Source organism: Bos indicus, chromosome 14, assembly GCF_029378745.1.
Source record: "Bos indicus isolate NIAB-ARS_2022 breed Sahiwal x Tharparkar chromosome 14, NIAB-ARS_B.indTharparkar_mat_pri_1.0, whole genome shotgun sequence".
Classification (NCBI taxonomy): Eukaryota; Metazoa; Chordata; class Mammalia; order Artiodactyla; family Bovidae; genus Bos; species Bos indicus.
Window position 1 is genome coordinate 10,365,846 of NC_091773.1, and position 24,193 is coordinate 10,390,038.

General features: G+C 49.4%; 1 protein-coding gene across 2 annotated transcripts in view; it reads left to right on the forward strand.

Annotated features, from left to right (window-relative positions):
• The first annotated feature begins 7,631 nt into the window (after positions 1 to 7,631).
• ASAP1 (ArfGAP with SH3 domain, ankyrin repeat and PH domain 1) overlaps positions 7,632 to 24,193 on the forward strand; it is a 339,744-nt gene continuing 323,182 nt past the window's right edge. For both annotated transcript variants that reach the window (XM_019973810.2, XM_019973812.2), the window contains exon 1: positions 7,632 to 7,776. The gene's annotated coding sequence lies outside the window, so the exon portion shown is untranslated. The remainder of the gene's footprint in view (positions 7,777 to 24,193) is intronic.

Genomic DNA, 24,193 nt, shown 5'->3' on the forward strand with positions numbered 1-24,193 from the left:
AGATAAAAAATATTTTAATGCAATCCTTTTTTTTTTTTTTTTTGAAATCCTTTAAAAAAAATTAATGTAAAAATTCCAAGATGAACAACATTTCAAAATGTTACATCAAGACAAGGTCAGTAATGGCTGATTTTTTTTCCCTTTTGCCTTGGGCTCCAGTGTGGCTGGACATGGCAGCGCTGACCATTCACCATCGTGAGGGCCCCCTGTGTCTTGCCCTCCAGCCCGTTGCACCTGCCTCACACTCGGTTTCCTGACACTGATGGATGCACAGGGTTCGTGGAGCTCTGCTTTGGCTCCCGTGGTTTTCTGCACTTGAGAGGCCCTTTCTCCTCCCCTCCTACCTTTCTGATAAATTCACCTTCCTTCACCTCCTTCTCTATATGTCAGTTTCTTCAACTAGAAAATGGGGATAATAAGTGGTACCTGTGAGCATTGTTGTTGTTCAGTTACTAAGTTGTGTCCAACTCTTTGCAACCCCATGGACTACAGCATGCCAGGCTTCCCTGTCCTTCACTATCTTCCAGAGTTTGCTCAAACTCATCTTCATTGAGTTGGTGATGTCATCCAAGCATCTCGTCCTCTGTCATCCCCTTCTCCTCCTGCCTTCAACTTTTCCCAGCATCAGAGTTTTTTCTAGTTGAGTCGGCTCTTCACTTCACATGGCCAAAGTCTTGGAGCTTCAGCTTCAGCAGCAGTCCTTCCAATGAAGGACTGAGAGCTTCAAGGGCTGAGAGCACTAAATGAGCCTTAATATCTGCATAGCACCTGACATATGAGCACTCAATGGGCACATCAACATCACTGCCATCCTCCCCAAGTACAGTAATCAGCTGTCATGCCTCTCATCACCCAAAGTTCAGGGCAGTTGCTTAACGCCGGCTGGCTGAAAAACTCACACCTCTTCCCTGTCTACATTTCTGACCACCCAAATGTGAAATACAGATGCCTTATCCTCCAGCTGCTCAGTCGGGGTTTTGGCTTTCCACTCCCTTCTTCTTCCTATCAGTCTCTCCAGGCCATTTGATAGCTGTCCATGGCTTCAAGACTGACCTCTTATCTGTGATATGGGGTTGGTCAAAAAGTGTGTGTGGGTATTTCCCTAACATGTTATGAAAAAACCCGAATGAACTTTTGGGCCAACCCAATCCATCTGTGACGTCCATTTCTCCAAGCCCAGATTTCCAAATGCTCAGTAGAGGTCTCCCCGTGCCTACACCCCACTGCGAGCATTACTAATAATAGCATGTGACCGAGTAAGCCAAGTGCTTTACCTGGATTATTTCCTTTCAATCTCTCAAAAAACTCATTCTACAGAGGAAAAATAAAATAAAACATTAAACAACAACAACAATGAAACCAGTGGGGTCTTGAGACCAGGATTTGAACCCAGACAATCTGACTTTGCAGCTGGGAATAGTGGCTTCTGCTGAAAAAGATAATCCAAAGTTGCAACTTTTAAAGAATGAGTTTTAAGTTAACTGAGGACAAGAGCAGCGGTTCTCAATGAGGGGCAATGTTGTCCACCCTCCAGGGACATCTTGCAATGTCTGGAGGCATTTTTGGTCGTCAGAGCTGAAAGGATGCTACGCATTTGGTGGGGGCTGCTAAACACCCTATAATGCACGAGAAGCTCCCGCAGCAAAGAACTGTTGGGTCCAACGTGTTGATAGCACCAAGGATGAGAAACCCTGCTTTATGACTAGGAAGCAAGACTGGGAGAAGCTCATAAAGAGGGTTAACTTTTTAGGAGCTTCCTCCCCAACTCACCAACTGTGCAGCGCCCTCCTCCTCCTCCTCCTCGCTTCCCACCACTGTCAAGCCCACCCCCCACCCACCACCTCCCAGCCCAGCAGAGCCAAACTCTAAGCACCACCCACTCAGCCTTCCCAGCACCAAGCACAAACAGGAACTCATTATCTTCCTCCTCAAAACCTTCCCTCCCCTGCTCTTTATCACGGTTAAAAATACCACCCTCCTCCTCCTCACAGGTGAGCATCATTGTCCCCACCTTGCCGTTCTCACCACTGCCCCCCTGCCCCCCCCTCCACCATCCAACCATCAGTCACCAAGCTGTGTCTCTTCCGGCTCTCCAAAGCTCCTCCCTCGCTCCATCTCCTTTCCATCCTCACTAACCTACTTTGGGCCAAAATAGCTTCTTATGCTATTTCTTTTCCAGTTATGAGACTGAAGTCACTTTTTATTCATCTACATGGAGATGCATTCATTTCGCCCAGAGCAGGAATGTCATGTGGAATTACCTGTGTGAGCCCACCCAAGTCCTAGCCTGGGAATCCAGGAGAAGTTCCTGATGGAGTCTGAGCAATCTGTTCCCTTCCCTCTGGCCGTCTACTCCAGTGGGCGAGGTGGTCCCTGGGGTCCAGGGCTCATCCCCTCCCACCTCCCACCCGCTTACCCTCAGGACCTGTTCCATGAGGGACTCTGCCCTTCCCCTTCAACCTCTCCCTCCTTGCTGGGACCTTCCCACCAAGCACAGATGCTCACTCACCCACTCTCCTTAAAGAATCCTCCACCCTTGCCTCCCACGAGCTAGACTGCCATGTTTCTGAAAAGAATCGTCTATACTTGCTGTCTCCCACTCACTCTTCAACCCACTGCAATCTGGCTTCCAATCCCTCTACTCCATTGAGGCAGTTCTGGCAAAAGATACCAGCCTTCAAACTGTCAAATGAAATAGGCACTTGCTTTCCTTCTTTGGATGGCATCACTGACTCGATGGACGTGAGTCTGAGTGAACTCCGGGAGTTGGTGATGGACAGGGAGGCCTGGCGTGCTGCGATTCATGGGGTCACAAAGAGTTGGACACAACTGAGCGACTGATCTGATCTGATCTGATCTGTGATATTTGAGAGGGTTGGCCATTGCTTTCTTTTAGAAGCAATTTCTTCCCTTGACCTCAGGTATTCCTTCCATTTCTGTTCCTGGACCACTCCTTCCCTCCCAGCCTCAGTCTGCTTTGTGGGTCTCCCGTCCTCTGCAGCCCACGGTGTCCGTCAGGGCTCAATCTTGATCCCAGTGCCTTCTCACTCTACATATTCCCCATGGGTGAATTCATCTGCAGCTTGCACCCATAGTTCTAACCACCAGGCAAGAAAGTAGAGGATGGTAGTTAAAGCCTGGACTCCAAAACTCCTCTGTGAACCAAGTGTTTGACCTTGGGCCAGCTAGTCAACATTTCTGTGCCTCAGTTTCCTCAACGGTAAAATGGTGCAAAGCTTTCAAGTCTCATTGCTTTCCATGACCAAACATGCATAGTTTCCTCAGACCATGCAGAACCTTGTAGAGCTACCAGATGCATTACATGCTCACACTCAGGCTCAGTCTTTGCTCAGACACAGACAGAAATCTTGAGACAAGGAACTGGGTGCAGCTAGCTCCAATACTGTGGCCACCTGATACAAACAGCTGACTCATTGGAAAAGACCCTGATGTTGGGAAAGATTGAGGGCAGGAGGAGAAGGGGATAGCAGACGATGAAAGGGCTGGAAGGCATCATCGACTCAATGGACATGAGTTTGAGCAAACTCCGGGAGACAGTAAAGGACTGGGAAGCCTGGTGTGCTGCGGTCCACGGGGTCAGTGGCAAAGAGTTGGACACAACTTAGTGACTGAACAACAAGTTTATTTGGAAGGTGATTATTCCAAGCAGAACAAATGAGGGAGTGAGAGAGTAAGGCTGCTGCTAAGTCGCTTCAGTCACGTCCGACTCTGTGGGACCCCATAGATGGCAGCCCACCAGGGTCCCCCGTCCCTGGGATTCTCCAGGCAAGAACACTGGAGTGGGTTGCCATTTCCTTCTCCAGTGCATGAAAGTGAAAAGTGAAAGTGAAGTCGCTCAGTCATGTCCGACTCTTAGCGACCTCATGGCCTGCAGCCCACCAGGCTCCTCCGTCCATGGGATTTTCCAGGCAAGAGCACTGGAGTGGGGTGCCATTGCCTTCTCCAAGAGTAAGGCTGGGAAGAGACAAAAGGCATAGTGAATTGATGAAAGTTATGCCTGGGGGCAGTGGGACTCAACTCTACTGGGAGTCCTCTGTTGAAAGCACTTGAGGACTGTCCCCCTTAGAGATAGAAGATGGGGACATTTATCCACTGATTGGTTGGAGGCTGCCCCAGGGCTGTTAGGCACTTCTGGTCTGGGCAAGATTCTGCAGCCTTGGAGAAAAGCCCAGGCAGAGAGGGGGAGAGAGGCAACAAAATGCAGTTGCGGGTGAACTCACAGCAGAGTCCAAGGGACTGAGAACTGAGCATCACCAGCTCTGTGCTTTTTGCTCTGGCTTCCAGGCCTGTGTTCCCTTATCTACCTAGATTAGTTCCACCTCTTCCTAGAAAGTTAGTTTACGAGAACCCACTTCTTGGAAGTGGTTTCTAACCCCCTCCAAAATTCATATGTTGAGAAACCCTAACCACCAATGTGATGCTATTTGGAGGTGGGGCCTTTAGGGAGTGATTAGGTCATGAGAGCAGGTGGGGTTCTCATGAATGGGATTAGTGACCTTATAATAGAAATAGCAGAGAGACCCCTTGCCCCAGTAAGAAGATGGTCATCTGTGAACCAGGACGAGGGGTCTCACCAGACACAGAATCTGTCAGCATCAGACTTCTCAACCTCTAGAACTGTGAGAAATAAAGGTGGGCTTATAAGTCACTGAGTTTATGATATTCTGTTATAGAAGCCTGAACTAAGATACCCACTCCCTACTGATTTAGGAAGACTTCCCTGTGACACCCTGAGCATGTCTCTATAAGAATAATCATTTCTCTGCTTTCTAAGGAGAATTTACTTGGAGGGCAGGAACAGTGCATCTTTGCAAATCTATTGCCCAGAAGATTTTTGAGCACTTAACTGGTGATTTTTTTTTTTTTTTTTTAGTTGGCTGTGCTGCATGGGCTTTCTTCTCTAGTTTTCAGCGAGCTGAGGCTAGTCTCTAGCTGTGGTGCGTGGGCTTCTCATTGCGGTAACTTCTCTTGTTTTGGCAGCAAGGGCTTTAGGGCATGCGGGCTCAGTAGCCCCGCTTAGTTACTCTGAGGCATGTGGAATCTTCCTAGATCAAACCCGTGGTTCCTGTATTGGCAGGCAGATTCTTTACCACTGAGCCACAGGGGAAGCCCTTAACTAGTGATGGCTTTAATGAATTCAAATTCATCTTGCCCAGGGTCCTGCCCAAAGTAAGTGGTCAATAAATGCAGGCTCCTTTCCTTTCCCTACAACTCAGAGTTTGCCTTCTAACTTGGGAGGCAACTCACTGAGCAAGTGTAGAAAGTGATACATTCTTTAAATGAATGGAAGTGCTACAGGAGCACAAAGGAGGGTGCAGTTAACTAGGACTGCCGTCTATGGGGTCACACAGAGTCGGACACGACTGAAGTGACTTAGCAGCAGCAGCAGCAGCAGCATCAATGAGATTGCAGTTAACTTGTCCGACAGTCTTAATTACTTAGAGTTTTAACTTTCCTGAACCATTAATAGAGGTGTCTGACACTTCTTCCATTACACTGGGCTTTCCCATTTGAAAGTCTCCTGGTGGCTCAGAGGGTAAGGAATCTGCCTGCAATGCAGGAGATCTGGGTTAGATCCCTGGGTTGGGAAGGTCACCTGGAGAAGGGAATGGCTACCCACTCCAATGTTCACACCTGGAGAACTCCATGGACTGAGAAGCCTGGTGGGCTATGGTACATGAGGTTGCAAAAAGTTATACATGACTGAGCGACTAACACGTTCACTTTTTCAAGGGCTATAAAGCAACGAAACAGGGCATGTGATGTGCAGGAGAGGTAGGGGTGGGAGAGGTGATTGTCAAAGTCAAGTAGATCCAATGGTTGGGGAAAGCTCCCTTTGAGGACTTGACTTCTGAACTATGAGCTGAGTGCCACGAACAGAGATTCTTCCAGGCAGAAGAAAAAGAAAAAGCAGGTGCAAAGGGCCAGGGGCAGGACCCTGAACTCCCAGGGCCAAACCAGGAGCTTGTCCCACTGCTTCTGGCCACTGATAAAGGAGTTGCAGAAAAGAGACAAAATGGGTCTAAAACTGATGTCTGGTCCTTACCAGGGTTCAGGAGCTGATATCCAACTTCCAGTCCCTGGCAGACTCATTTCAAGTTTGGTTTTCACTCACGGGTATGTTGTTCCCTCTTCAAAGTCAGATTGGGTTTCAAAGGAATTTGAAACAGTTACAGCAAAACCACCAAGTTGCATCCTCCAGGTAGAAAAACCCCAAATGTGGCATTTCCGTGGGAAACCACAATGAATCACTCCCACTGGCCCACCTAGTCCAGGCCCGACTGCATGGAGATTTACTTTGGTTTTCTCAAACTTCCTAATACCTCTCCAGACTTTTTAACAAACCCCCACAGTGTCCTGAGTCTCAGGTTAAGAGCAAAATACCAAATTCTGTAGCGTTTATGGAGTTTCAGATTTCACCAGAAGGGATTCTGCCATAGCTGCTAACCTTTTCCTCTGCAGACAGCAGTTTCTGAAATGCTGCAAAGAAAAAAAAATCACTAGGTGATAAGGATGGAAATAAAGTTTGGAGGCTTTTTAAGTAGGTATAGATAACGCACAGCACACACTCCATCAATTAAAACCCTCCCCTCTCTGATGTCTCTTGTTGTAGTAAAGACAATCATGGTTATCATTTATTCAAGCATTTACAATGTGTCAGCCCGGTCTAAACATTTGGTTTCCAAATCAAACCTATGAGGGCAGTATGACCACCTCACTTCACATTTAAGTAATCGGAGGCTCAGTGAAGTTAAGTGACTTACCCGAGGTAACCCAGTTAGAAAAAAGGCAAAGGGTGGATTCCAACCCGGGTCAGAGTCCAAAGTTCATACTATGACTGTCCATACCATTGGTATACTATCCTGACCTGGAAAGGTCCTGTCCCCCTGGCACTGGGCCAAACATGAGGAAATTAGCAACGAGGAAGCAGTGAAAGGGGTGGGAGGGTGGTAGTCAGGTAAAGTCATTTATTTTATGAAAAATAGGGGAACCGGCCAGCAGATTTCAAGTTCATTCTCTGCAGGATGGGAGAGGGGCCAAGGTCTTTTCCTGGTGTTGGGGGACTTAGAAAGGCACCTCCCAAGGCCAGGGTTTTATCAGGACAAATCCGATCCCTTCTACATCTGAGCAGGGAGGAGGCAGGCCAGCGCGAGTGTGGGGCCGAAGAGGCAGGAGGCCCGACACTGGCCCTGCTCGCACGCCGGAGGCGGGGGGTCGGAGACCCCGCTGGTCCGCCGCCGGGTGTCCAGCCGCGGCGCTCCGGGTAGCCACCGGCCCCCTGACTTCCCTCCTGCGTGCCGGCGGGCCAAGGGTTAAGCGAGGCGGGAGCCCCCGGCGCGGGGCGGCCCCGGGACCGGGAATGCTTAGTCAGGATTCCGATTTCCTGTCGAAGTGTTTGGATTTCCTGGAGCCCGCGCCCTCCGCCGCCGAGCGGGATCGTCCGAGCCGCGCGCGTCGCTGCGGCCTCCTCCCCTCGGCACATGGTCGCCCGCCCCTTCCTGCGCCGCGCTCGGCTCCCGCGCCTCGCTGCCGTCGCCGCCGCCGCGGGCGGGCTCTCTGCGCTCGGGCAGCCCCCGGCCCGCGCCTCCCGCCCCGCCGGCTGCTCCCGCCGCCGCCGCCGCCGCCTCCCGCTTTCCGCTGCGAGAGCCGCGATCGGCCGGCCGAGGGGAGCCGGGGCGCGGGCGTCTGCGCCGCCGCCAGGGAGCCGCCGCCGAATCCGCGATGGAATAATGCCCAGCGGCCCGCCCGGTCCCGGTGAGTTGCGGGGCCCTCGGGCGGGCTCGGCGGGGCCGCACGGGGGTCTCGTCGGCGCCTCCTTGCTCGGCTCCCGCGCAGAGAGGCGCCGGCACGGGGACGCCGGGCGGCTCCCGGCTTCATTCGCGCTGGGGTACTGGCCGTGGGCTTCGCAGGGCCGGGCTCGGCCGTCTGGGGGGCTGAGGGTCTGCGCCCCCCGAGGCGCGGGGGTGGGGAGGGTGGGACCACCCGTGGGGGTTTGGCGCGCCCTCCCGGAGAGGGGTCCAGGCCCCGCCGATCGGGCGCCCTCCCGGCCGACCGCGGCATTGTCTCGGGCGCGGCGGAGGAAAGTTCCCCGCCGTTTCTGGAGCCACCGGCCCGGCCCCCGGCCCCCGGCCCCCGGCCGGGACTCGGCGCTGCCAGGCAGGCCCTAGACCACTTGGCTTACAGCGAACGAAACTAAAGAGAAAAATAAAAAAAAAATCCATTCGGGGCTTGGGGTTTGTTCCCGGGAAGCCAGGAAAGTGGCTTGTGTTTTTCTCCTTGTACGATTTGGAGACCTGCTGCATTTTCTGAGAGCGACGTGAAGTTTCAAACAAACAAACAAAAAAACTCTCTGGCGTCTGGTATTCTGCGGTTTCATACATCCCGAGTGTTCTTCCCGGGCATTCCTAAAGCGGTTTCCTTCAATAATTAATTTTTCCACTAGCGCAGGCGGATGGAGGGCCAACTTCAGACCATCCTCAGCGTGACCTCAGCTTTACCCGCGCTAATCAGAGAGAGCAAGAACTTTCTCCCGCTTTTTCCGCATAGACTCGGTCAGGTTGTCTTGGCACATTGGATCCTGGAATGACAGCCGGGCACGGATTGCTGAGTAATGTTCGGGATTGTAAAACATAGTTCAGTGTTGAGGCCAGTTTTGTCCCTCCATCAGAGTGCAGCCCAGGGCTTTCCCGTTTTGCAGTTGGAGATTCACCTTATAACAGATAGATCTTAGATGCAGATCTGGAAGCGGCAAATCTCAACAGTTTAGGAAGAAACAGGACGTTTGAGAGCAGTTGTTGCTGCCCCTTCTAATTATTCCTGCAGCCAGAAGAGGTGACTGGGACTTATGGAAAGTCACATGGCCAGGGCTCAGACTCCCTGACCAGTGCTCCTTACACCGTCAGTTTCTGGCCTGTGTCAGCCATGAAGCATGTCTTCTTGGCATTGTAACTTTCATCATTTTTAGTGCCTTCTCTTGTTTTGTCTTATCTGTTATTGCTGCTATTTCTGAGATATGCAGTTACCTCAAACTGCTTATTTTGAGATAAGAGTAAGAGAAGAAATTCCCTAACCCGTACTATTCAGTCACTAAATGGATTTGGAGCTTCAGTCACCAAACGGATTTTTTTTTCCCCCCCAGAAATTGGGTTTGAAATATAAAATGGGTGGCTTCTTCTATGGGGGATGACTTTTCTCTATTTTGTTCTTTTGTATGAAGTAGAAACTCCCAGGTCCAGAAAAGGGCAGTGTCTTAGCACATAATATACTCTGTGATGTTCTCTAGGCTTGACTTCCAGCCCCCCTGTATCTTGTGAGCTCGGCAGCCCATCTATTTTTCTCCCTATGAGAGCTCCAAAGGGCTGGTTTTTCATTTTTAGTAGGCGATGATGTTGGAGAGAAAGGACTTTTTCGAAAGCTTGCCATTTGGTGAAGGAAATTGAAATTCTCTCCACCTCCCCACTCCTCACCAGCCACAGTGAGCCAGATTTTGCAAACGCAATCACAGTCTTGCAGGCCCCCATGTGAATGTGTACATTCAAATAGGACCCTCCCTCGCCCTTCTTGAGGATGCACCTCCCGGCGGCGGGCCTCTCCACACTGCGCCCAGGAGGCTAAAGTCTAGAGCAGCTGTGTTTGTACCTTCCCAGGCCATGTACCTGTCTGTAGCCTGTTAGAAGCCAGGCCCCACAGCAGGAGGTGAGTTTCAGGGTAGAGGTTTTACACCTGTGTTAACAGCTGCTCGGCCTTGCTCGCATGACCACCTGAGTTCTGCCTGTCAGATCAGTAGCAACATTAGATTCTCATAGGACCCCAGACCATCCGTATTGTGCTTGAATCATTCTGAACTCCACCCCCCGCTCTGATCCATGGAAAGATTATCTTCCATAAAACCAGTCCCTGGTGCCAAAAGGGTTGGGGACCGCAGGTCTAGAGGAAAGGCAGGAGCCTGTGTTACCTGGAAGCTCATCGTTACTGTATTTTCCCTCCAAGTTCTCAGTGTCTTGGACTGGATCCCATGTCCCCGTTCTCGTTTTTCCCTCCTGTGTATCTCCTTCCCGCTTCTCTCCCAGCCACTCTGTCCGCGTGGGCTGGAGAGCAAGTCTTTTCTGTGGGCTGTGTGACTGAGGCCCCATGTCAGCGATGGTGACAGTGTCTCTAGCATTTATTGAGCCTTTGCACTGTGTCCTGGGTCTGCCCCCTCCTAAGAAGTCCCAAGGAGGAGAGGGAGTTGCTTCTTTGGGAACCTTGCCCAGAAAGGACATCACTTTTCAGATTCATCTGGAACCTGAGTCATTCTTTCATTCATTTTGTGCACATTTGCTAAGTGGCTCCCCTGTGGGAGGTGCCAGGAGCGCAGAGATGGATAGGATCCTGTGTTCAAGGCCTTCTATTTCCAGCCTCATCTCTCAGGGTCAGCCTTGTGCTTTCTCTTTTAATTAGTCCTTTCAGCAAGGCTGTACTGAGTGCTTCATGCTAAGCACTGGGTGAAGTCCTGACAATACAGTGATGAATAAGATAGACCTAGCCTCGCCCTCCTGGGGCTCACATTCCAGAACAAAGGAGAAGGTAATTTCTAATGAATGAAAGATGCTAGCGCTTGTTATTAAAGAAACACCAGGGATCAAAATGATGACTGAAGTGAAGAGGGATGGGGAGTAGGGATGGCCCTAGTTTTGCCAGGGAAAGACCTCTCAGAGTCTGAAGAATCGAGAAGAAACTGGCCTGGGCGGAGAGGTTGCTGGAGAGGGGGCATTCCACACAGGGAGCTCAGAGTATGCAGGGTTCTCTGCACGAAAGAGCTCAATGTGATCCCAGAAGTGAGGAAAGTGGGGCGATGAACAGGACAGAGTGTAAGGGAGCGACAGGGAGGATGCTTGGGGGTGAGGGTGAGGTTTCAGAGGGAGGCAGGGGCATCATGCTGGGGATAATCACCCCTACCAAGTACAAAGAGGAACTGATGAATATAGGCTCAGGAGTGGGGTCTGATTGACATTTTAAGGAGATTACTTTTATAAGAGTGGATCACAGGGGGCGAAGAGCAGAAGCAGAGAGATAGGCATGTAAATAAAATTGCAGGCAGATTCTTCACCATCTGAGCCACCAGAGAAGCCCATGTTAGTGTATGCATGTGTATGTGTTATATAATGATAAATAGTGTATTAGTTTCTTCTTGCTGCCATAACAAATTGCCACAAACTTGGTGGCTTAAAACACCACCAGTTTGTTCTCCTTTAGTGCTGGAGTTCAGAAGCCTGAAATGGGTCTGATGTCAAGGTGTGGGCAGAACTCTTTTTTTTCTGGAGGCTCTAGAGAATGATCTGTTCCCTCGTCTTTTCCAGTTTCTAGAGGCTTCCTGCATCCCTTGGCTCCTGACCCTTTCCTCCAGCTTCAAAGCCAGCAATGTTGGTCCTAGTCCTTCTCATGCTGCCATCTCTGGTTCTCTCTTCTTTTCCACTTTTGAGGACCCTTTTGATTACAGCAGCCCTCCTGTATAATCTAGAATGAAAGTGTTAGTCGCTTAGTTGTGTCTGACTTTTTGCAACCCCAAGGACTGAAGCCCACCATGCTCCTCTGTCCATAGAATTCTCCAAGCAAGAATACTGGAATGGGTTGCCATTTCCTCCTCCAGGGGATTTTCCCCACCCAGGGGTCAAACCCAGGTCTCCTGCATTGCAGGCAGATTCTTTACCCCTGAGCCACCTGAGAAGCCCTAGAATAATCTCCCTATTTTAAGGTCAACTGATTAGTGACCTTATTCCCTGTTGCCGGGTGACCTGTGTAGCCTGACGCATTCACAATTCCTGGGGATTTGGATGTGGACATCTTCGCAGGCTGGTAGGGGAAGATGTTATGGGGGCTGTGGGGCAAGGCCCCTAACCCAGTGAGGGAGGGGAAGCCAGGGACATCTTCCTTGAGATAGTGGTACCTGTATGGAAGTCAGTCTCTACTTGTATCCTCACCGCCCTTCCAAGTGTTTCACTGTCTTGCTGAGATTTATTCATTCCTCCATTCAAGGTCTGGTCGATGCCCGGCTTTACGTGGGGAGTCAGAGTTGAGGATTCATTTCGCTGCACATCCTTCAGGCTGCAGGCCAGATTGTTCACTTGCAACTCAGGACACTCACTTTTTTTTTTATCCCACCTCATGAATCAGTTAAACTGACCAACCTATGAACACCCTCCCCCAGCCACCCTACCCCGCATCCACGAAGGAGTGGAGACTGAGGGGGCTTGGTCCTCTCTTTAAAATTGCCTGGGGTTGATCTCCTGGGACGGCAGGAACCCCAACATGGTTGCCTTTTGTACAGATAAAACCTCGGTTCCTGAGCTATGGTTACTGTCCCCAGCCTCAGCCATTCCTGTTCCCAAAGCAGGCCATTGGCTTTAAGAGAAGTCAGGAGAGGGCGTGTGGTTTGATCAGGACAAATATATCTGAACCGAAAGGGGGAAAAGCATCCCAAGGCCTGGCCTCCTCGTGGCCTGTGGCAGGCGACCGCATCTTCCGAGAGTAAAGGAAACGCACCATGATGGGACGTGTAGCCACGTTGCTGCGAGGGGCTGATTAAGACCAGATTGCGAACATCTTACCCGTTATTTGGAAGGAAATGGGCTCTTGTTCCAGCTACTCCCCAGAAACAGTGTCCAGAGACCTTCGTGCCAGGGGAGCCCCATCAGCTCTGCCGGCCAGCGCCATGCCAAGTGCAGGGAGACTGAGGTCCCTCACTGCCTGCTTTTCCCCTGCCGACCCCCATCCCTTTGGAAGTGCCACCAACTAGCTGGTCTTGTAGTATTTTTGGCATTTCCCCTTCCTTTACCGGTCTAAGTCAGGAAATGCAAAAAGTGCACAGCGTTAGAAAAACAGAAATGAGCAAGCAGTGTCTCTCCAACGGAGGGATACCAGGTGGAAGTCTGGTTAGACTTGGAGTAAAGAAGCGTGACTGTCAGTGCGTCCCCCAGATGTCGCGAGGCTTCCTGAGAACCAGGCCCACGCCAGGCATCCGTGGGCAGGACCAGAAGGAGAGGGTCCAGCCTGTTTGTGGTTTCTGGGGAATGGCTCGTCTTTCCCTCATCAAGACTCATCATGTGTTTTTCCAGCAAGGCATCTGCCTTTATAAAACTCTTGCCTATGGGATGATACTGGGTGCCTGTTTCATTGTAGTTTTGTAATGAAGTAATTATCCTTTCGAGTGGGAGGGATATCTAAACGAGAGGGAAACCTAAAAGGGAGGGGATATATATTTATAAGTGTGGCTGATTCATTTTCTTATGCAGTAGGATCTTAACATTTTAAAGCAACTGTACTGCAATAAAAATTAATAAAACAGAATAAACCATTTGTCCCTCTTACAGCTACAGTCTTCTTTTAATTGTTAAAAAGTTAAAATACAAATCATTTTTCTTATTGAAATACAGTTGCTTTAAAACGTTATGTTAATTTCTGACTCAGTTATACATATATATATATCTTTTTTCATATTCTTTTCCATTTTGGTTTATCACAGGATATTAAATATCATTCCCTGTGCTATACAGTAGGACTTTATTGTTTATCCATTCTGTGTCTACCAGTTTTCATCTGCTAATTCCAACCGCCTAGTCCATCAGAAATGCAGAAAGGCACCCCAGTAAAAGACCATTATATAGGCAACTTGCCCTCAAATGGTTCAGAAAATAATTATATGTATTTTCTGAATACATAAAAATTACATCAGAGGGAAAAAAAAAAAGGGAAAAAAAGTAAGGGGAGTAAAATATTAACCACCAATGAAGGTAGGTAAAGGGCATGTGTGTTCTTGTACTATTCGTATTGACATTTCCAAATAGGATTTTTGCAGACTGAAGGGGGGAAATAGAACAGGGCTCAGCACGAATCCCAGGGATGGGGGAGCCTGGTGGGCTGCCGTCTATGGGGTCGCACAGAGTTGGACACTACTGAAGCGACTTAGCAGCAGCAGCAGCAACATTCCATGGTGATTGTGACCTTGATTCAGGATGGCCCAGAGGAAGCCAGAAGATGCTGGGGTCTGCTACGGACCCCACCTTCCCGGCGTCCTTACACTTTTCTGTACTGAACTGAAATCATGGAGGAAAAGCAGCCCGCACGAGGCATGCAGAAATGCAAGCATCATCACAGCCGTCCCGTATGGAAATGCACTTGCTGGTGTGGTTGCCTCCCCTTCAGACTGAGCATCTGGAGGGGCTCGGGTGGGGGCTCTGGCTCACTCCTCTTGCCCCCTCGTGCTGGGCACAGGCCAAGGGCAGGCACTGGGCAGGGAGGCGGAATCGAGTGCCTTGGCTTCTGCGTCGCCATGTTTCTTCCATTTTCTCATCATTGAGTTTCTATTTGACGACTCTCCATTTTACTTCTGGAAATTCCCTCTGGTTCTCTTTCCAATCCATTGGCTTTGAATCCTTGGGTCTTATTCTTCCATGAGAATTCTTCATTCTTATTTCATATCTTTACTTTAAAACGTACTGATACTCTTTTTCAGACTGCCCTGTTGTTTAATTCTGGAGGAGCCTATTTTCCCATTTCCTGCATCTTCCGATTTGAAGGGCATGGTGGTTCATACCCTGCCTTTTCTGGGTAGCAGAAGAGGATTTACAGAGCTGGTTTTGTGTTTCAGCCGAGGCTCTGAGGGTTTCCTAGGTCCTGGAAATGCTGCTGTGGTAACTGCTGAGCCCGAGACTTTTAACCCCAGTCCGTGTTTTTAACCCCAGTATCTTTGAGCTCTGCGTTCATACTTAGGGCTTCAGAGTTTGCACAGAAGCCTTTTTCTCCCCCATCCAGACCCAGAGGCAGAATGCGCTTTCTTGTCATTTCTCTGCACTGGAGAGAGGAATCGTTTTGGTCCACTTTCAAAGGAGGCTGGGATCTCTGTGGGGTTGTGGCCTTATGGAGGATTCTCAGCTGTCCTGTCCTGCAGGCACCAAGCAGAGACCAGCCAGCTTAATACACTGAGTCTTCTTTTGCAAATGAGGAAAAGAAAGAACACTTACAAAAATGTAAAAACTGCCATTTCCAGAAAAGAAAACCAGAATCCTTATCAGACCAGTAGCAAAGATGTGATTCAGAGCAGCAAGCACTTTGAACACTTTCTGCATGTTCACCCTGCAGAGGAGTGGTTTGGGGAGGCAGGAATGAGCTGGGCCTTAAAATGTCTTGTTCATCTTTGTAACTCCCAGTGCAGAGAAGACAACAGGTATTTAAGGAGAGAGGGAAAGAGAAAGGAATTGTATGTATCGAAAAAGACAAATAACTGATATGGGTGACAGACTAATGGAAAGGAGCAATGAATTGAGGCTCAGAAGTCCAGAGTTCTAGTCTGGAAATTGACTAGATATTGACTGTGATGTGACTGTTACAAGCAGTCACTTACCTTCTTGGAAGCGCCCTTCCTTACCCCTGTCAAAAGGTGGTAATAATTCTGTCCTGACCCCGACTCCTTGCCGGGTTGCATGAGGTCACGAATGTGGGAGGAGGGAGCCTCAGAGGGTATGGGGGCTTTCTTGTCCTCAAGGTGGAAGGGCCCTGTGTCCTCCAGCTGCACCTTGTTTTGAAGACTCCCCTCCCCGCCTGCCTCCACCTTGTCTCCTCACCACCGTGCGCACTGGGTTTTCCAGGGAAGAGCTGCAGGCATTTCGGGTCCTCAAAGCTTGTGAGACTAAGGGGCTATTCCCTGGTGTATGGGCAGTAGTTGGGCACTGGGGTGGCTGAATGGCTCCTGTCTCTTTCCCCTGGGAGGTCCCCCCCAGATCCCATAAATGAGGGCTGAGCTGCAGCTGGGAGCCCTTGCCAGGTGGAATTTGTACATTGTGTTGCCTTCGTGCTGTTTTCTGAGATAGTCCTCTGGATAATGGAGCTCAAGATCTCTGTGGGGTCTGTCCTTTGGTCAGGTCACTCTCATGCCTGGGTTGCTTTGGTAGATGTAAGTAGTAGCATTTGTCATGATACAATGGGAAAACCACTGGACTTGGAATCAATAACAACAGCTAATATTTACCCTATGGACTGTAGCCCGCCAGGCACCTCTGTCCATGGGGTTTCCCAGGCAAGAATACTGGAGTCGGTTGCCATTTCCTCCTCCAAGGGATCTTCCCAACCCAGGGATCAAACCCTTGTCTCTTATGTCTCCTGCATTGGCAGGCAGATTCTTTATCACTAGCGCCATCTGGAAAGCCCTTATCGTACATTAATACATGTCAAACATTGCTTTAAGCAGCTTTCCTATGAGTTCGTTTAATGCTTGTAATAACCCTGTGAAACAGGTACTCTTTTTCTCCTCATTTTATGTGGGAGGAAACAGACACACAGGGACTAATTTCCCCCAAGGTCATACACCTCACAAGTGGCAAGATTTTAAGCGAGGCTGTCCGTGTTCACTGCCCACACTCGACCATTGCCTCTGAAGACTTGAACTTGAATTCCATGCCCTAATTCCTCATGTGGCCTTGGGAGAGTCTGCCTTTCACTTTTCTCTTAGCTTTTCTGACCGTCAGTGTCCTCTTCTGTAAATTTTGAAAAAGCTTGCAGGTTTTTTAAAAAAAGGTGTTAAACCAAGCCATATATTAATATACATGAAGTGGTGCCAGACACATAATCGGTTCTAAACAAAAGTGAGTGGGTTCCATTTGCAGGATCAGCAGGGGAAGGAAAAATGAGTTCTCATTTGCAAGATCAACAAGGGAAGGAATAAAGTAAGGACCAATTCAGTTTAGAGATTCTTCCCTGCACACACTTTTACTGCATATCCCGCTGTGTGCTAGGCATCTGGGAAAAGGTGAAAACTCAGGGTCCATGGGCTAGAGCATCTTATAGCTGATTAGAAGAGAAAGATGTAGAACTGTTTGCAGTTTTGAACTGATGTTCGTCCTCACCACAGCAAAGCTACATAGGCATGGATGGCCATGAGTGTGCAGGGAGAGTGCCCCAGTGGGGCAGAAAGGGGAACCTTTGGGGAAAACATGCTCTAAGAATTTATGAGCCAGGGTGGGTGGGCTCTTAGTGTGTGGAGGGAGTGAGGAAGGGTCTCCAAGGCTGAGAGTAGCTGGATCACAGTCCTTCTGATAGGAATGTGCTGGGTATTTTGAATTAATCAATTACTTTTTATTTATTTCTTTTTGGCTGTTCTGGGTCTTCATTGCTGTGTCGGCTTTTCCATAGTGGCAAACAGGGGGCAACTCTCTAGCCACGGCTCGTGGGCTTCTCTTTGCAGTGGCTCCTCTTGTCGCTGAGCACAGGCTCTAGGTGTGAGGGCGTCAGTAGTTGCCTCATGTGGGCTCAGTAGTTGTGGCACACGGGTTTAGTTGCTCCACAGCATGTGGGACCTTCCTGGACCAGGGATCGAACCCGTGACTCCTGCATTGGCAGGTGGATTCTTTACCACTGAGCCACGAGGGAAGCCTCTGTGCTGGTTATTTTTTTTATTGTTGAGGCCTGTTGCTCAGTCACGCAATCGTGTCTGACTCTTTGCGACCCCATGGACTGCAGCATGCCAGGCCTCTTTGTCCCTAAGGAAAGAGAGGCCTAAGGAAAATATTTGTTCAAATATTTGTTCAAGGAGACAGGCAAAACTCTCAGGTAAAATACCACAGCATCCGGGGTCTCTATCTGGAACGCAGGCATCCCTGCTATTTCCTACCCCGACTGTCACAGAACTCTGGATCCAGAAGAGCAGACTGCAGTGATTATAGACCTTCCCGTCACAGCTCTGAGCCAGTTTCCTCTCCTAGGACAGTTACTTCCTCAGACCTAAAATAGAACCGCTGAAGGGTGGAGGTGCCGGATGTTTGCAGGTTGCACTCGGTTTAATGGTGTACTTCGGGGGCAGGCAGGTAAGAAGTTATAGAAGACGCTGTTGGCTATTTATCCATCTTTGCCCTTTTGCTTTGCTGACAGAACACTGATCTTCAGGAGCTCAACCTTCCAGGGACATTGAGAGAGATCAGTCCCAGCCCCAGTGGTGAACCTCTGTGGGCTTGTCCCCCTTGGCAGTGATTGCTTTAGGCATGGGCACATGACACAACTCTGGCTGTGAAATATACAGGCGAATTTTCGGGGGGGATGGAGAAAGGTTTTTCCCATCTTAAACGGAGGCATTTAGAAACAGCCTGTCTTCTGCTATTGTTGTTCAGTTGCTGAGTCATGTCCAACTCTGTGATTGCATGGACTGCAGCAGGCCAGGCTTCCCTGTCTTTCACTATCTCCCGGAGTTTACACAATCTCATGTCCATGAGTCAGTGATACCATCCAACCATCTCATCCTCTGTCGCCCGCTTTTCCTTCTGCCCTCAATATTTCCCAGCATCAAGGTCTTCTCCAATTTTTGAATCAAGTGGCTGAAGTATTGGAGCTTCAGCTTCAGCATCAGTCCTCTCAATGAATATTCAGGGTTGATTTCCTTTAGGACCGACTGGTTTGATCTCCTTGCAGTCTAAGGGACTCTCAAGAGTCTTCTCTAGCACCACAGTTCAAAAGCATCAATTCTTTGGTGCTCGATTTTCTTTATGGTCCAATTCTCACATCCATACATGACCACGGGAAAAACTATGGCTTTGACTACACCATGGGACCTTTGCTATGGGATGTAGTAGGGCTGACCTGTGATACTTCGCACTATGGCAGCCATCTTGGGGCCATGAGGGGGCCTTGCTTAGGGAGAACATGTTGAGTGTGTCTGAACAGAAAGATGGGAGGAACAAGACGCTGAACACCTTACCTTGAGACTGTTTTTGAGCTGAGTTTTCTGTTAGCCCCTACACCCAATCTTAACACAAGGGTCTGGCCATGTCACATATCATTTGAGTGACTCTGGGTCTGCTATACCCTCCTCTAATAACCCTGTGCTTAGCCCAGCACCCTATTTGAAATCACCACCAACTTGTACATGTTTATACCTTGGCAGTCTTGCTATTTTTTCACCTACCAAATATACAGCTCTTTAAAGAATGGCTCAAGTGTCCCTTCTCTGTGAAGCCTTTCCTGATCCTTCCTGTTGTGATTCATCATTTTAGTCGTTGAGCACCCATAAGATTTGTTGCCCCTCCCATTGTCCCTGCCTATCCCCACTCTCAGTCTTTAGTAGGTGCCTACTGTGTGCCAGCTGTGGTGGTGTACAGTGGCATTGTCCTTCATGACTGGGGGCAGACGTGTGCAGTAATGTGAGCTAGCGTGGTTTGTGTGGTCCCAGGGGAAATAAGGTATCACTGAGTAGGCAATGGCACCCCACTCCAGTACTCCTGCCTGGAAAATCCCATGGACGGAGGAGCCTGGAAGGCTGCAGTCCATGGGGTCGCTGAGGGTCAGACACGACTGAGCGACTTCACTTTCTCTTTTCACTTTCATGCATTGGAGAAGGAAATGGCAACCCACTCCAGTACTCTTGCCTGGAGAATCCCAGGGATGGGGGAGCCTAGTGGGCTGCCGTCTCTGGGGTCTCACAGAGTCGGACCCGACTGAAGCGACTTGGCGGCAGCAGCAGAGTACTTAAGAAGGGGACGCCTGACCCCACCCTGCACAGAGGGTCAAGAAGACTTGGCTCCAGGGTGGAATCCTTGAGCTGAATCTTAAATAATGAACAAAAATTAGCCAGAAAAAGAGGGACGGGAAGAGAAGGAAGTTCCAGGCATAGGGAGCCACTTCAGCGAGGGGTGGATGGTGCAAACAGCATGGTTTGTGCTGGGAACCGAGTGACTCGGCCTTGGTGAATCCGCTGTGTGCGGAGGGATGCCCTGAGCCTGCAGGGGCCAGGAGCCGCATCCAAAAGCTGGGGCTTTATCTTGGAGGCTGTTGAGGAGCCACTGAAAGCTTACGGCGGGGCAGTGAGGTGACCCTTGCTCTTTTGGGAAGCTGACTCTGGGTACCTTGGACCGAATGGACCGGGTGGGTGAGGCCCAGGACTGGAGGCGGGCAGGCCATTCAGGATGCTCTTGTAGGAGTGTGGCGGTGAGTGGCCCGGGAGGTGGAGAGGGAAGATACTAGGCAGTCGCACCGGCTGGCTTGGGGATGGATTGGGGGAGGGCAGAGGGAGAGCCATTGAGGACACCGAGCCTTCTGGCTTGTTTACCAGGCCGAGTCATGTTTGTCTCTCTCAAGACCACAGCCTCGCCGGACTCCTGGTCCTTCTGGTCTCTGCATCCCTGGATGCTCAGTGCTGGGCTTCAGTGGCGCACGGGTGAGAAAGAAGCAAGTCTGTGCCTCTCTTCTGCCTTCTTTCCCCTCCCACAACTTCAGCTCTTCGGTTTTCGTTTATGTGGAAGGGGAAGGGGAGCTGTGATGTGGTTTCCTGGTGTCCCGGCCTCCCTAGATCTGAGCCTTGAGAAGAGGGAAGCAGCTCTTACTGCCCGTGGCTCACTCCCTTTCCTTCTTACACCTCCTCCAAGCCAAACAGATTCTGCAGAAGTCTGTCCCCACATCTCCAGTCCAGCCCTTCCGTGTGTCCCCACAGTTTCTGCCTCAGGCCAGGTTTCTGCGGCACCTTCACTGAGCCATCCAGCCCTTTCCCAACTCTCTGCCCTTCGCTTCATCTGTCTTCCAAGCTGCTGCCAGGGGAGTCTCCTCAAGACTTCACGTCGGGGTCACCTCCTGCTTAGTAGGAGATGACCTACTCCTACTAAGTAGGTCAACAGCTCCAGTCCCTGGCTCCGTTGCCTGAGCAGTCAGATGAAGAAGCAGGCAGCCTGGTCTTTTCAGCTGCTTTGACCTGGGGGGTCAGCCCTCATTCTCACCTTATCTTATCCTCAGGGATGTTGCTGGTTTGGTTCCAGGCCACTGCCATAGGTGGTAAAGAATCCACCTGCAATGCAGGAGACCCCAGTTGGATTTCTGGGTTGTGAAGATCCCCTGGAAAAGGGATAGGCTACCTACTCCAGTATTCTGGCCTACAGAATTCCATGGACTGTATAGTCCATGGGATCACAAAGAGCTGAACATGACTGAGTAACTTTGATTCACTACCATAGAGTGAATATTGCTGTAAATCAAGTCATGCAATTTGTTTGGTTTCCCAGTTCAAATAAAATGTATGTTTACACTATAGTCTATTAAGGGTGCAATGGCGTTATGTCTAAAAGAAGCCAATGTAGATACCTTAACTAAAAAATACATTATTGCTAAAAAGCTCTAACCATCATCTGAGCCTTCAGTAAGTCATAATCTTTTGCCATAGTAACATCAGAGATCACTGATCTTAGTGATACCAGGGTTCTTGGCTTTCTTAATCAATAGAAATTGATAAGAGACCAGACAAGAAATTCAGGCAAGGCTTTATTTAGTATTTATTTATTATTATTTCTTTATTTATTCTGGCCTGGAGAATTCCATGAACTGTATATAGTCCATGGGGTCGTTAAGAGTTGACTGAGTGACTTTCACTTTCACTGCAGCGGCGGGGAGCTAGAACAGGCAATAATTTCCCCTACTCACTTGCTCATGGTGGAGTGAGCTGGTTCCTTATATGTGGTGAGGGTAGGGTAAGTGGAATTGTACAATATGTGACCCTTTGTGTCTGGCTTTTTTCCCTTAGCATAATGTGTCTAAATTTTTATCTTCCAAAAAAAATAAATAAATAAATTTTTATCTTCAGTTCAGTTCAGTTGCTTAGTCATGTCTGACTCTTTGCGACCCCATGGACTGCAGCATGCCAGGCTTCCCTGTCCATTGCCAATTCCCAGTGCTTGCTCAAACTCATGTCCATTGAGTCAGTGATGCCATCCAACCATCTCATCTTCTGTCATCCCTTTCTCCTCCTGCCTTCAGTCTTTGCCAGCATCAGGGTCTTTTTTCATAAGTCACTTCTTCGCATCAGGTGGCCAAAATATGGAGCTTCACCTTCCGTATCAGTCCTTCCAATGAATATTCAGGACTGATTTCCTTTTAGGATTGACTGGTTGGATCTCCTTGCAGTCCAAGGGACTCTCAAGAGTCTTCTCCAACACCACAATTCAAAAGCATCAATTCTTCAGTGCTCAGCTTTCTTTGTGGTCCAACTGCCACATCCATATGTGACTAGTGGAAAAACCATAGCTTTGACTATACAGACCTTTGTCAGCAAAGTAATGTTTCTGCTTTTTTTTCTTAGCATAATGATTTTGAAGTTCATCCATGGCGAAGCATGTATCAGTACTTCATTCCTTTTTATGACTGAACAATATTCCAGTGTATGAACCAGCCACATTTTATTTGTCTATTCCTCAGTTGATAGACATTTGGGTTATTTAAAATTTACGACTATTGTGAGTAGTGCCTCTCTGAACATTCACCTGTAAATGTTTGTTTGAAAACCTTGTTTCAACTCTGGGGAATATACCTAGAATGGGATTGATGAGGCATCTGTTAACTCTGTATTTAAATTTATTGAGGACCTGCCAAGCTTTTCCAAAGTGGCTGAATCATTTTACATCCTCCTAGCAATATAAGAGGGTTCCATTTCTCCACATCCTTGCCAAGACTTGTTATTTATGTTTTTTGGTATGATAGCTGATCTAGTGGGTATCACATGGTGTGTCACTGTGGTTTGATTTGCATTTTCTTTCCTTTTTTTTTTTTAAGAAAATGTTTTATTATTTATTTACTTAGCTGCATCGGGTCTTAGTTGTGACACGCAGGACCTTCACTGCTGTCTGTGGGCTTCTCTCTAGTTGTGGCTTGTGGGTGCTGTTGCCCCATGGCATGGTATGTGGGATCCTAGTTCACCGATCAGGGATTGAGCTTGTGTCCCCTGCATTGGAAGGCAGATTCTCACCCACTGGACCACCAGAAGTCCCTGATTTGCATTTTGTAATGACTGATGCCTTTGAGCATCTTTGCTGTGCTTGTGGGTCATGTGAAGGGATCTTTAGGAAGGTGTGGGCAGGTGCAGGGAAGCTCCAGGAATAGTGTGGTGCCCAGGTCATGTGGCCCTGGGGCTCCTGTGTCATGCCCAGTTTGAGGGGTGGGGAGGGAACAGATGCTGGGACCTGAAGACAGGGAGGGCATGAGGAGGGTTTCTGACCAGAGCTCAGACTTGGGTTGAAGGTGGCAGCCAGTTCACAGTGGCCCCCAGAGAGGGAGCAGTGGTGGGTCCAGAGAGGGGCAGAAGGGGCAGAAGCCCTCCTGTCTCCTGCTGAGGGCTCCCTGTTGGCCAAAACCATCCTGCAGCAGAGGGAAGAGGGCCTTGCATTATTAGTCCCTAAAGGCCAATCTGGGACTTGGGAAAGGGGATGGTGGAGCATGAGGGACATGTAGCACAGAATTAGTGTCTGTTCCAGGAGGCCCCACTTCGTTTTCCTGTAGGTCTTCAGATCCATCCTTCATCTTGCATTGACTTCTCCTTGAGGCTGGTAATGAGACGGTCTGCCTCCACCTCGAACATCTTTATTATAACATCCAGAAGAAGGGAGGAAACACCATTTCCAAAACCTCTTCTAGGAGATGGAGAAAGAGCCTCCGACTCTAGGTCTCCTTGATCCAAGTTGGGTCACGTGCCCTTTAGAATACTCACTGGCAAAGTACTGGGAAGGTGTTCTTTTTAAGGTTTTATAGAGTCCACATTTTGTTTTATTTTTGTTTGAAAGGTGTTATTTTTCTTTAATTAATTTTTATTGCAGCAAAGTCATTTTACAGTGACCAGGAAAGTTTTGAACCAGCAGAGCCCGCTCCTGGGAGCTGCAGGAACACGCATCTCCTGGGAGAAGGGGGATCCCAAATGAAGTCAGGAATGAGGAAGGGTGCTGGGTGGAGCCCCATGGCGCCCTTACCTGGGGATTCTTTGGAACATCTGATAAGCTGGAGCCCACGATTTTCCCACTCCACCCCATACCGTGCCAGGGGCGAGACCAGAAGCTTGGACCAGGCTTCCGGGAGGGTTTACGCCCTGGCTGCTGAGTCATCTCCAGTCATACCAACCACCTCAGGCTTCAGGGTCTCCCAGGCCCGGTCATCCCTCCTCTGGTCCACATCCTTAACAGTGATTCCAGGGAGTAAGTCCAGACTCAGTTCAACTAGGAGTCCAGGAAATGGATTTTTTTTTGCAGATTTTAGGACAAAAGACAGAATTCTTAAAATCCACCCACTGGGCTTCCCTGGTTCTCAGTGGTAAAGAAACCACCTGCCAATGCCAGAGACATGGGTTCCACCCCTGGTCCAGGAACATCCCACTTGCCCTGGGGCAACTAAGCTCAGGTACCACAACTGT